Source organism: Pteropus vampyrus, unplaced genomic scaffold (assembly GCF_000151845.1).
Source record: "Pteropus vampyrus isolate Shadow unplaced genomic scaffold, Pvam_2.0 Scaffold62, whole genome shotgun sequence".
NCBI classification, from domain to species: domain Eukaryota; kingdom Metazoa; phylum Chordata; class Mammalia; order Chiroptera; family Pteropodidae; genus Pteropus; species Pteropus vampyrus.
Genome location: NW_011888843.1, coordinates 5,183,071 through 5,197,264, shown reverse-complemented (window position 1 = coordinate 5,197,264; position 14,194 = coordinate 5,183,071).

The following is a 14,194-nucleotide window of genomic DNA, read 5'->3' as shown; positions in this document are numbered from 1 at the left end:
ATGCCCCTCTTTTTTATTGTTCTTAATTTACTGTTACCTCTACGAAATAAACACACCATGTGTTGGCCCAATTCGAATCGACTCTTCTTTGTCAATGTGTCTGACCCAAACTTAGATATTCCGAGACCAGTCTTCATTTTGGGCAAAGTTTTGTTTTTTCACTTGAGCAATAGAAAAAAAATATATATTTTGACTTCCAAAGAGCTCTCTCCGAAAGGACCCAGTGTGAAACAGAAATGGAGTCATTTTTTATGGGCTACGGGATATAAAAAGGAGATAATGGGTGAGCAAGTGCTGTGAGGGTCTAAGTATGTAAAAATGAACTTCTTCAACTTGATCTTCATATAACTGCATTTGTTCATATTAAGATTTTCAATCTCCCAGGGAAACGAAAAATCTGCAGCCTTTTGAGTCACATGGTATCAAGGGCTGAACTCAGGAATGGATGAATGAATATGTAAGGAATCAGCCCAAAGTAAATAAAGGGCTACCATTTAGCCTTGAGCTTCCCATACACCTCATAGTCAAATACAATGAGCCGATTCCAAAGAAGACTTGAGGAGCTGAACAAGCAATGGAAGGGTTAGCTGGGGAGCTAATACTGGGACCTAAAGGAACCTGTCACAAAACTGTCCCCAACTCAGGAGGGGCCAGTCACCTCAGGCCCACCATGCTTCTGCATCCCTCCTGGATAAATGGAGTGATTAAAATCAACAGCCATTAGGCATCCCCCAACAGATGGCACAGGCTAAGGCATTACTGCAGACGCCGTAAGGGTGAGGAGTCCACCCAGCAAAGAGCTTCCAGTCCAGCAACATGACGCAATCACTGTGACTCTTCTGGGTCTTTCTAAGCCCCCAGAGAAGCAGTTTTCTGGTCTGAGTCACCAGAATATGTGCTCTCAGCAATTCCCTTGCCCCAAAACAGAAATGCTTCTAAGGGACACTCATGCTTTTTAGAAGCTGAGTGAGAATTTATTTACACTCATGGTTGACTCTCAAATTTTGTCTGGTAAGTACCAGTCTAGAAAGGTGACTTCGTCAAAGGGCTTTGCTGATTCTAAAAGTGACATGCGGCATCTAATCATGATCATTGCCATAACCTCGCAAAGAGGCTCCTTTGCAATGTTCCGCTGGGTCCTGTAGCACACACAGCTGCTCTGTTGCTGTTCTGAATTTTTTAACAGATGACCATGATTTTCAAAGACAAAAGGAAAAAAAAAATCAGGTTGTCTTTCTACTCCAAGACGATGATGGAGTTTTGAAACTCCAGTCTTTTCTGACTTTGAGTATCTCCAAAAGATAAATGAGTATGGGAGAAAGGCATTTCAGCTCTCCGAGAGGTTAAAACACCACATTTTGTGCCCTGAAATCCTCCACTGTCTGGAACAGACAGGAATGGGAAGTAGAAGGTTTGACATCTGCATGGGCATTTTGGGGCCGGCTGATGAGGGGTTAATTGGGGCTAATTTGAAATGCACAAGCTAGAAACATTTTCCCTGGAGAACCCATAACAGCATCTTAGCTTCCTTTACCGAGAGACGACAGCTCCCAGCTCCAGGGATCTCAGAGAAATGATATGTACATGGGCCCAACAGAAAACGTAAAAATAATAAATGAAACTAATAATGCAAAAAGGTTTTGGGAAATAAGTAGTCCCTTCTGACATGAGCAGTGCTGGAAGCCTTGGGGAAAGAAGGCTGGAATATTAAATGAAAGATGTAAATTGTGAAAATTGGAGCCATAAATTTTCCTTTGGAAGAGGAGGGAGCCAACAGTTCTGTTCAGAGGGAACCGCTGCTTTCCAGTTCAGGGTCAACCCCCGCCCCGGCAGGGGTGGTGGAGGGGCGAGGCAGCCCCCCTCCCCTCCACACGGAGGCCTGAGGCTGGGCTCGGAGCAGGGAGGTGTGGGGAGGAGAGGGGTTTGCGACCTGATGTTCGACCTGGTTCGATAGCATGTGCTGTTTCTGTGCAGGCCGCGGGGCCGATGGGAAGGCAGGGCAGCGGCTCCTTGTTAAACGCTTCCTTTCTGGGCGCGGGCCTTCTCGCCACTGCCCCCTCTCCCCAGAGAGAGTCTACCAAGGAAATAATGCCACAGTGGCCGAGTGGGAAATCTTGACAGAGATGAAGAGAAAAAACCTAATGAGGCAAACCTGCTCGAATCGAATCGAATCCAAGTGAGTGTGGGGCCACAGGAAACGTAGAAATGTTTCGTCCGTCTTGCTCTAAAAAGAAGGAAATTAGAGAGAGAGGAAGGAAGGACCAGCCCCCTGCCCTGTAGGGAGGAGACTATTCTTGTGGTTTATTTGTATGCTGATGAGTCTCTCATCTTAGTCGTGGTATTGACTTAATTTCGTGTGGTTGGTCATTTTCAATTCAAAGCTCATTGAGACTATTCAGACATCCTTCTAGGTTGTGGCAAACCAGAGAAGCCAAATCTCACCAAATCCCACCCTTTCTCTGAGGTAACACCCACCGCCCCAAACCCAGACTGCATTTGCCTCCCCTGACCTGCCATCCAGCTTCCTACTCTGAGCAGATGGAAAATAGAGGCCTCGGAGTTGTGGGGTCAATAGCAGAGGCCCATGGCCCCCTGCACGGCCTCGTCGCTAAGTACTACGGCTCCCCGTCCTGTCAATCCGAGGTGCAAAAGATAAAAGTAGTCCAGGACTGGCAACGCTCTTGTGACACGTTATGCCTGACACTCCCACCCCAAAGTGAACATCAGTACACGTGAGGGACAGACCTGAGGACCGGTCCGTTCGCTCACTCACTCCCTACACGGTCTTCATTTATTTACTTATTCCTCATTCCGTAAATCTCTACTGGGCACCGAGTATGTGCCAGGCCCTGGGCGTATCGTGGTTAAGTGGGGCAGAGGTGACTGACATCCTCACGGGGCTTGGTGCAATAAACACCAATCACGCCCTGAGCGCTCGGGGAGGGTGGGAAGAGGTACGACTGCTGCCCTCCAAAGATCTCCATCTAGTTGGGGAGATTATGCCTGGACCTCACAAGTGAAGGAAAATGCGAAAGCGATGCACCCCCGCTTCACAGAGGAGAGAAGCTCGGCTTGGCTGAGGTGAGTGATCGACCTGCGGCCGGAGCCCCGTGTTCCCGCTCCGAGTCTGCTGCTCTGTGCGGCTGCGGAGTGTGAGGCAGCGCCTTTCGAATGCTTTCCGGGACCTTGACCACGGCAGTGACTCCACCTTGGCCTGCACCCCCTCTGCACCCTCCAGCCAAAGTGCGGCCCAGTGAATCCTCGCCAGCCAGCTGGTCGAGGCCACTGTGTCATTCTCACCATACCGATGCAGCGTAAACCAGATGTCTTCGTGTCCCAGGGTGCCTGTAAGGAAGGACCACAGAGGGGGTGGCGTAAAACAACAGAAATTTATTTTCTCACAGTGGCAAAGGCTGGAAGTTCAAAGTCAAGGTGTCGGCAAGACCACGTTCCTTCTGAGACTCTGGGTAGAATCCTTCCTGGCCTCTTGCAGCTTCTGGTGGCGACCATCGATGCTCGGCATCCCTTGGCTGGCAGCAACGACACTCCCATCGCTGCCTCCGTTGTCGCGTGGGGTTCTCCCCGTGTGTCTCTGTCTCCAAATTTCCCTCTTCGTACAAGGACACCAGGCCTACTGGCTTAAGGGTCCACCCCACTCCAGTATGACCTCATCTTACCTTAGCTAACGACATCTGCAATGACCCCGTTTCCAGATAGGACGCATTCTGAGGTACTGGGGGTTAAGACTTCAACATATCTTTTTGGGGGAACGCAATTCAAAATGTAACACCAGATCACACCAGTAAGCTCACCAAAGGTCCCTCAAGGAAGTTTCCAGAATGCTGCGCTGTGAGGAAGGAAACAACAGCTCTTGTGTCCCCTCCTTCACCAGGACCACTACGTACCAGAAGGTGCCTTTAGCCAATATTTATTGAATGATTCTTTTCAATCTCCTGATATCCTCCCCCCAAACATCACTGTACCTGTTTTTAAAAGCAGAGAATCACAGTGGCCGGTACCCTTCCAGAAGCACGGCTTAGTTCCATAGACTCCCCACTCAGGCTCTCTCCTCCAATATTTATTTTCCACACACTCTTTGACAGGCGCGGAGGGGGCTACTGCGAAATTTTAAACGTGCTTGTCTGAGGATTAAATAAGAAATGATTGGCCTTTGGCACACCGAGATTTTTCACTCCTGCAACCTCCTGTCTGGGGGGTAAGCGGAAACTTAGGTGAGGTGTGCAGGCAAGTCACGAGCCCTTCGAGGGCTACAGCGGAATGCTGGTTCCTTAACCAACGAGGGAGCCTGGCCCCCCGCCTGTGCGATTCTCTTCTCGTCAGTGTCCGTGCCCGCACTGTCCAAAATGGTAGCCGTGAAGCCACATGTGGCTATTTACGTTGAGTTTTAAATTGATTTAAATTAAATTAAGTTATAAATTCAGTTCTTCAGTCACACTGGCCACATTCCAAGCCTCAATAACCCTTGTAGCTACCCTATTGGACAGCGCAAATGTAGATTTCCATCACTGCAGAAAGTTCTATTGGATGGCCCTAGTCAATGCAGTAACTCCAGTGAAGGGGCTAAAATGGTGTTGCGTTTTTAAAAAACAGTTCCCATAATAAAAGTAAGTGCTCAAATAGATGTACAAAGCGAAAAGGAAATAAAGATAGCTCTTGGATAGGAAATCCGAGCTGCATGAAATCAGTTGTCCATGATGATAACTGAAAGTTGCAAAGGTCCTGGGCACATCCCTTGTGAAAGTCACAGGTCTACTGTGTAGCCGTCGTGCCCCGCAGAAAGTGACCACTGCCACAAGAGAGGGCGCCTCCAGCTGCAACGGGCACCCTCTGGCTGTGGGATCGGGGATATATTTATGAAGAAGTGGCCCCTGAGATGGACCCGGAAGGTTTTGTGGGGTTCAGGCCTGCAGAAATGAGGGGACAGAACTGCGAGCAGGAGGGAGCATGGGATAAAGCTTGCAAAGCTCCCTGGATGCAAAGCAACAAGCCTGAGTGGTGATTCCCTCCTCTGGGTTCTAGAAACTATAGCAGCAGCATTTGAATTCAAGAAGAAATTCTAAGTACAAACAACTTATATCGATGCAAATATAAGACACAAAAGCCTACAAATGGTTAATAAAATAGGATAAGATGAAAATTCAGAGTGGGGTTGCTGTCTCAGTGCCCCACCCCCTTTCAGGTACTATTCATAGCCCTTAGTTCTACTAGTTCGCCATGCATTCGACCGGAAGCCACACGCTGTGCTAACTCCACTGCTAGGGGGCCCCTGCCCCTGGCAATAAAAGTGAATTTCCTTGACCACCACCCCTCCTTTCGAAGCCCAAGACCTTCTTGAAGATTTCCGGAACCTCCTGAGAGAGCTACGGGCTCCTCTCCCTCAGCCCCTCATTGTCCCTGCTGTCCCAGGGCCCTGTGCCACATGAACCCAAGGCTCCCACCCCTGCTCCAGCATCCATTCGGGATCCAGCCTCGCCAAGTATTTCTCAAATGTTCCTCAGGAGAACTGGGGGAAAGGTCACTTGGAAGGGGGCAATGCGCACCATTTCCATTGGATTTGCCCTTCCTTCTCCCAGCCCCGCCTATCCTCCCACCACCCCCCCCAACTTCCCACTTCCTCTCCCCGCACTTTTGCAGAGCTGCTTCGCCTTCCTCTGAAGCCAGACCAGTCGATACCCGGGCCCGGGGGGCTCAACCCCAAGTGAGCTAATCAAGTGATTCTCTCCACATCAGAGGCTCTCCCTTGTACCAGCTCCAAAGAAAATAAAACGTTCTCTGACTCGATTCATATTCAGTATCTCATATCTGATGGATGGGTCAGCACAATTATCATTCTCATTTTATAAATGAAGAAACCGAGGCTCCGAGGGGCGAAGTGACACAATGAAGGATTTGTAGCAGAAGAGTAGCAGGACCGGTTTATAAACACAGGTCCGTCTGGTTCCAAAGCCTGAGCCTGACTCTCTACACCCACTGCCTGAGCCGACCCAGTCAGAACTGTATCCATCCCCACGGCTGCCTCAAGGGAGATAGGGACAAACCAATCAAAAGCCGGCAGCGTTTTCAAAAGCTCTTTCCAAGCTGTTTAAAATGATTGGAAAAATAGAACCCTCTGGAAGACATAAAAGATTCCGCTCGGCAAGAATTCTAATGAGCCAACAGCCTCTGCCGTGCACGCCTGGACTATATCTACTACGAGTCAGGAATAAGGGGTAATTCCGTCAATGAATCAGAGAATAACTATTGTTATTATTTAGCATTGATTAATTGTCCTCCGGCCTTCTAGGCCCCGCCACACAATTCTCAGAAAATCATTAAGCTTCCGGGGCTGCCTGGGCCTCGATATTCTGGGCACAGAGCTGCACTGTGAGCCCTGCAAGAATGAGCCAGGTCTCAGAGTGGCCGGCAAGTGGCCACACAAGCAGGGTGGCCCTCGGCAGGGTGCTCACGGCCCCTCACCCCACCCAGGCTCCTGCATGGTTTCCGCAGTGACCCAAGCAGAGGAGCAGAAATCGCAGACCTCCACTTCCTTCTGGAGAAAACCAAGCACACCGAGGACTCTGGGAAATGCATACATACTGCATAATTACTAATAAGGAAGGGGTCGCTCTTCAGGGGTAATTACAGCAGCCAGCACCTCAGCAGCGCTTGCTCGGGCCTGATGAAATGTAATAGTGTAAAAGGGAGCCAAACAGCGAATTTTCATCCCGACATCCAATAACACTCCCTGACCCTTTGGATATTGTCCTCCCCAGAGGTCAAAAATATGAATAAATTATGGTTCTGACAATCTTGACACTGACTAGAGGTGGGATGAAAAGCTCTCTGGGAGAAAAAAATCTGACATTACATTTGTGATCACAGAGAATAAAGGAAAATCCATATCCTAATTCTGCTAAATTTAGGCTTGACGGGAAGAATAGAGAATAACCTTTGACGTGATGTTTATTCAGTAGGCAAGGCGCTCCTGGAGCTCAAAGCCAAGATACATCCTCCGTCATTCAACGTGAGGTGGGAGTTACTGGCTACTCATTCCCATGGACAATTTTGATAGACTAGAAATGATCAACCCCAGGAAATTGACATCCAAAGGAGTTGGCTCTGAAACAATACTGTTAAATAGTAGGGCTGCCTCCAGTTAGGTCAAATGGATGTCCAGGGAGTGGGGCCATCCGTCACATGTGGGAGACTCATTTACCGACAGACAACGAGCCAAGGCAATCAGCCTGTGATCTGCTAAGCTAGGGATTTATAACAGTTGGAAAAGGAAGGTTGTCTCTTGTTTTAGGCTCTGTCAGTGGGTGGGGGAGGAGCGGAAATCAAGGCTAGAAGAAGAGGAATGAATTACTCAGGTGGCCTTGAGGGGACCATCTTTGGGATGAAGGGTCAGGGTCAGTGTAGAGACCATCCATCCATCCCTCCGACCCTGGAGCCTATCTGCCACGAGTTCAAAGACCCAGCACACGGGACATAAAACCTGCCAGATCTGTCATTTAAGCAGCAGCGAATGTGTCCAGGCCGGAGTCCTACATCACTCAAAAGACCGAGCTGATGGCAGGAGAGGGATGAGCAAAAACGCCTTTGTCCTTGAACATCATGACTTTGATTTGAACATCACTGGTGGCACAGGAACCTCTCAGCAGCCAGCGTGGGCTCATTTCTCTCCTGAGTCCAGAATGGTCCACATGCCCAGAGCGCAGACCCCAGAACACTCTGATCCGGCTCCCAGCTGTCTGCGGCCCTGCTGCCCTTTCCACTCCACAGAACGATGAGCAGATCTGACTTTGGAACACAACAGACGGTACGACTTTTCCTGCGGCTCCAATCATTCCTCTCCTTTGAAATACTTCCTCTAGGCGCTTGCAAGCAGTAGAGGGCAGTGGTTAAGCATCCGGACTGTGGAATCCGACTGCCCGGGTCCTAAACCTGGGTCTCCCTCTTCCCGGGTATAGTGGACGCTATGGTGTGCCACCCAGATGTCTCCTTCAGGACCAAGGCGAGCCTTTCCTCAGCTGCAGGGAGCAGCGCCATAGCAGGACCTATCGTAGCCTGCGGCAAGAGGAAAAAATCAATACTACTGATCCCGTTTTGTGTAAAATTTTGAGAGGTATCCGCTCATCGTGGATGCTTACATTTATTGTAATTATTTATAATTTTGCATTAAAATGTTATTTATCTTGATGGCTGTGGTCTGACTCCCTCTTAAATTTTGCACCAGGGGTGAGTAACTCCCTTTTCTCGCCCTCGTCCTGATTCTGGCAGAAAATGTTGGCTGCTGTTGGCTCAGAGCACCCAAGGAGCTGCTTCATCCCAGTTTATGACCCTTGGGTGTGAGGGCCAGTCCACACCCAGTGACCAGTCAATGAGGAGGTTCAAAGACCTGGCCCCCAGGCTCAGCTGGAACAACCCCAAGGGGCCGTCCCACAGAGCTCCCCATGGGACAAACTATTTTTTCCTAGAGCTGCCTGGACAAAGTGCCACGAACTGTGCAGCTTAGAACAACAGACATGTATTGTCTCACAGTTCTGGAAGCTCAAGATCTGAAATCGAGGTGTCAGGAGGGCAGTGCTCCCTCACAAGGTGACTGGAAAGGAGCTGGGCCTGGCCTCTCTTCCAGCTTCTGGTAGTTTCTTGATTTGCGGCAGCATAGCTCCCAATCTCCACATGGTGTTCTTTTTATAAAGGCACTGCTCACAGTGGATTAAGGGCCCGCCCTACACCCTTTTGACCTCATCTTAAGTAACCGCATTGGCAGCAACCCTGGTTCTTATTCTGAGATCCTGGGGGTTAGGACTTCCCAATTCGACCCATAATGTCAGCCCAAGTGCTTCCAGTTCACAGGTGCTAACCCCAGGGTAGCTTCCCAATTACCTTCAATAACTACATTCCAAGTTAATCCGCGTCAAAACTTCAGTCTTACCCAATTTGACACTCACAGTTTCCCTCCCCAGTATTTTGGACTTGGACAGGGAGGTGTCACAATTACTTACCTCAGCCTCTTGGTCTGCCTCTTTCCTCCTCTTCTCCTTGACCTTCTGGGCCCGGTCCTCCTCGATGCTCAAGAGCAGAGAGAAACAGCTCTCACTCACCTGAGCTGCTGTGGTCTTCTCTTCGCTAACACTGACTTGCAACTCACATCCTGTGTCACAGGCCTCTTGCAGGGCACATGTGAGAGTCGTTGAGGGAGCTCTGGGGTGACGGAAAAGGGTCCCCGACCTGGGACCCACCCCAGCCAGCTCCTACCTCTTGACTGCATATCAATAACTCAAGCCTAGCTGCCTCCCACTGTGTCTATTTGGCCCCCAGGCAACCATGCACCTCACTCCAAACCATGAGAGTTCAGAAGCTGCATTGCTGCCCCCTTTCTCTGCCCGCCTGCCATCTTTCTCTGTTTCTTGCCCCTTCTCGGTTAGACACTGGGAGAAGATCAGCGGGTCTTCTGCATGAGCATGAGCAATCAGGAAATGGGATAGGAGGCTCCCATTCCTGCAGACATGCCCGATACCTATAAGGAACCCTCTTCAAGTCCCTCCCGCTGGAGTTAGAGGGCCTCCCTTTATCATCCTGTGGGGAGGAGAGAATCATAGCAGTCTCCACTGGACCAATAAACCCCAAATTTCCATCAGCCCTTCCCCCTCCTCTTTCTTTCACTGCTTAGTTGTTTTGCGCATGTCGAGTGGGGGAGGGGAGATCTGGGGAGAGGGCCCTGGGATGAGAATAGGGGACAGCAGAGTCATTTGGTGGGCCACGGGAGCATGCTGACTCCCAGGTTTTTAGAACCTCTGTCTTCACCTTTAGATCCTTTGCCAATGCCAAAGAAAGTACCACTCAGCATCCTGTTCCTAGGATTTTCCAAGGATTCAGATTCCCATGGCCCTGGGGACAGTCACTGAGACAATATGTCTGCAGTTGCATCTCCCTCCATGAGGACAGGCTGCCACTGTTTTCACCCCAAGGAGGGCAGTGACCTTCACTTTTACCCAACCTGAGGGATATGTTGCTCCCATCACTTCAGCATGGCTTCCAAGAGGAAACTTTAGCTAATGACTCCCAAGCCTGGCACAGGCTCTGTTTTCTGCAGATTTCACGAATTTTCTGAGTCTAAAATGCTGCTTCAAAGTGGCCAGTACTTGCCCACCTGATTAGAGATCAGTGACTGCCAGGTTGGTCCGGGAGGCATCTTAGCTTCCTAGGACACCCTGGCCGGCCTGCCCTGGGGACTCCATGAGCTGTTGTCTGGGATGCTCTTCAGTGCAAAACCCAAGCAAACACCAGCTCCAAGGTTGCTCCATAGTGGCCACTGTGATCATAGGCTAGAAACACCGAAGGTACCCAACACTCGCCCTGCGCCTGCCCAGCCTCCTCCCCAGGTCTCCCCCAAACACCCCTCAGTGTGCTGGCAGCCATTTTCTGCTGTCAGGGAAGTGCATTTTGACGCAATTTCCTCTGGATGTAGATTTGGGGCCGAACAAGGAAAGACCATGTACACCCGGTGTGGCCGTGCCTGGGGTCATGGAGCTCAGAGGGAAGGCCCTGGTCACACGAACAGGATGTGGTAGAAGGAAGGCAGCCTGAACCAGCAGGCACCCACCACCAGCTCCGGCCCTGCTATGAAAACTCTGGCAAGTTTCTGTCTGTCTCAGGGGCTCTTTTTCACTATCCATAAAATGGGCATTCATTTATTCTACTGACATTTGCTGAGCATCTCCTGTGTGCCTATGGTCTCTGCCTGTGGAGCTTGCGGCCTGCTGAAGTAGGTGGTGAATAGAGGGCGGTTCCTGTGCTCAGTGCAGCGGGGCACGGAGCAGGAGACAAGCTACCCTCTGGGGTTTTTGAGTGTTGGTATATGTGAGAGGGCTCAGCGAAGGCTGCTCTTTGGATATGAGTGGTTGTCGTACACATAACTTTGGAGGCACTGCTTGGATGTACATATCTACTAACTCTCGCCTTTCATGAACCCGAATGTTGAAAACAAGAAAGAGAAAACCAGAGATTGAATTAACATTTTATCTCACCCGTTCCTTAGGAAAACCCTACATAGCGATCAAGAAAATGAACTTGCCCTTGAAATCAGCATCCAAACCCTTCCCATCTGATAGGTCTCATAGTTTCCAACCTTCTGCATCTTAGCTTTGATTTTTGATGTCTGTTCCGGGTTTGGTCTGGCGGTCGCCCCTTCCTCCCACCTCCTCCTCCCACCTCAACTTTAAGCTAAGTTGCTGGTCAATAGCCTTCTTTCCTGATCTGACATTAGCCCAAGATGAGAAATGTTGGGTTTCTCAGGAACTTAGTCCTGGAGCTGATCTGCACAGAAAATATTTCTCCCCAGAGCCCCTTTCAAAGGTATTCTCCCTGCCGGTGGGCAGGTGGTCTGCCCTGCCTTTGCTCATAACCCTAAAACCCAAAAGAGAAGGAATGCAGAAGCTAGACTCGGGTTGTGTGTCTCTATAGTTACTTTTCTCTGAGAACAAAGTGAGTTTGGATAAAGAACATTCTCCCTTCCGGGGAAAACAGATTCCTCCGAATCCTGCCCCAGCCTCGACCTATCATTTCTCGAGCTTGGGGTTGGCGGGGACACACACAATCTCCCCTTTGGCCCAGTGGCGAATTCCAGACAATAGAACATGGAGTTTGGAGTCACTTAGGTCTGGACTCAATGACTAAAACTGAGCTCTGCCATGTTCTAGCTGCATGACCTTGAGGAAGGAACTTAATCCCTCTGAGTTTTGGGGGGATGCCATTTCTACAATGGAGACAATGCAGTGTCGTTTGCAGTTTTTATCAGGGTTGAATTCTAAGGTTGGTGCCTAAGGAAGGAATGACTACTGATCAGAGTGTCCCTCGAAAACACCTTAAATCAGCCACAGTCTCTGGAGATCAACACAGCACCTCTCCCCACGCAGGCCAGGCTTCCTTCCCTTCATCAAAAGAGTCTGTGGCCGATGTGTCTTTGGGGACCAGGTTCCGCGCAAAATAGCTCTCTTAAAGTATTATAATTACATTCTTGACAGTGAGATGCTCACACTTTGGAACCAAATCTCATAAGAGAAAGAAGCAAGTTTATGTCTCCCACACAAGCCATCTAGCTGTGGAAGTATGAGGGACTAGCCCTCGCTACTTAATCTCTGTCTCTGTGTCTCTCTCTCTCTCTCCCTCCCTCTTTCTCTCAGTATCTCTCTCTCTCTCTCTCTCTCTCTCTCTGTCTCTCTCTCTCCCTCTCCCCACTCCCCCAGAGTATACAATTTGCTATAAGTTAATTTGTGTCCCTCTAAAGAAACACATATACATTGAAGTCCTAACCCCCAGTACCTTACTTAGACATAGGGTCTTTACAGAGGCGATCAAGTTAAAATGAAGTCATTAGATGGGCCCTCACCTGATATGACTTCTGACCTTATAAAAAGGAGATAGAGATCAAAAAAAATCCATTAAAATATTTTCACACACACACACACACACAAATCCATTATTGTCACATGCACACACTAAAAGGACATAGAGACACAGGCAGAGAGAAGGCAATCCGAAGACCCGGGGAAAAGAGCCAAGGATGCCTGGGTCTGCCAGAGGCTGGGAGAGAGGCCTGGAACAGATTCTCCTTCACAACTCTCAGAAGAAACCAAACCAGCCAACACCTTGATTTCAGACTTCCAGCCTCCAGACTACGAGACAATAAATGTCTGTGCGTAAGCCACCCAGTCTGTGGTGCTCTGTTATGGCAGCCCCGAGGAGCCTAATACACAGTTGGATTTGCTCAAGTTAAATGTGCCTTTGATAAGACTCCCCTGAAATATATACCTCATAGGGTCCTTATGAGGCTCAAATGAGCTAAATCCTGAGTCCAGTGCTTAGTTCTGTACCCAGGATATATTAAATACTCACTATTAGCTCTCATTATAGTTACCTCTTTAATGCATCTAAAGAGCACTGGACAAGGAGCCACAAGACCTGTAGTCTTAGTCCTAAGTAAGTGCACAGTAAGGCACATCTCCCTTGGCCTGTTCTCCTTGGAAAATGAAGGTTCGAATGTACATGTTTACTTCCAGCCCTGATGCTCTGGAGTTCCCTGACATGTGTTGCTATGGGACACCAGTCAAGATGCCACATTAGAACATCAGGGTCTGCTTTGACCCTGAATGGGATGCCAGGCAAGCATGCCTATAAATATTGCAGGGTCACTCTGTGCTGGGCCAGAGGCTGACACACATTGACCTCCTTCGGCTTCTTATATAGAAACCAAAAAATCAAAAGGACAAAATTCTGTGTCTGGAAATTGAAACCTAATATCTATATCCCTTTCCCATCTGGCTGAATTGCTTTGCTTCTCTGGTTTGTTATATTTACAGGGAAAAGTTGTTTTTCCTCCGATTTATATCCTTTTCCAAATAGAAAATGTGGAATCTACTGTTTTCCAAAAAGTGTTGAGCTGGGCGAGGCCAAGGTATTGGAACCCCTTCCCCTAAGAGAGCCTCACATCACATCCTCAAATCACCACCATGTTTTATTCCTAATATTGCTGCTCCTATACAAGGAACTCAACAGAGCCAGCTACATCATCAGCTGGGCTAACGCAAGATGGAAATGTGGCACCCTGGCCGGGGTGAGGAGGTCAGTCTCCCCTCTCCACAGTCTGGCTCCCCAATGCACCACAGATGGGCAACCCCCAAAGATTTGCAACTTCTGTACTCAGACACGCTCAGGATGGAGTGAATGAGAGGCCCCAGCTGAATTGCCTGTCAAATGCACTGTGGCACTGCCAGACTATGGTGGAAGTGGCCACCACCAACCTCAAGACACTGAACGGCACACACCCGATCCCCACACTCCCTGTGTCCATGCTCAGGCCCTGCCTGAGGTCATCGGCACACAGGCACCCCCCCATCAACACCCAGGCAGAGGGCAGCAGTGACAGAGAGGAGGGGAGTGGAAGGAGGAGGCTGGGCGGGACCTCAGATGTCAGGGGACTGAGGAACAGACACCTGGGAACCTTTCCAGGGATGGCAAAGCCTGGGAGATGGCACTGTGCTTAACCGAGGTTCTAAGTCCCCAGCCCACATGCCATTGTCCCATCGGATTTTATTTACAAAAGACAAATTCAAAGAATTTCCAGACTCAGCAACCACAGATCCTCAAACCCCAAACACGAGGCCTATCTGAGCATAGGGCTGTATGTAAC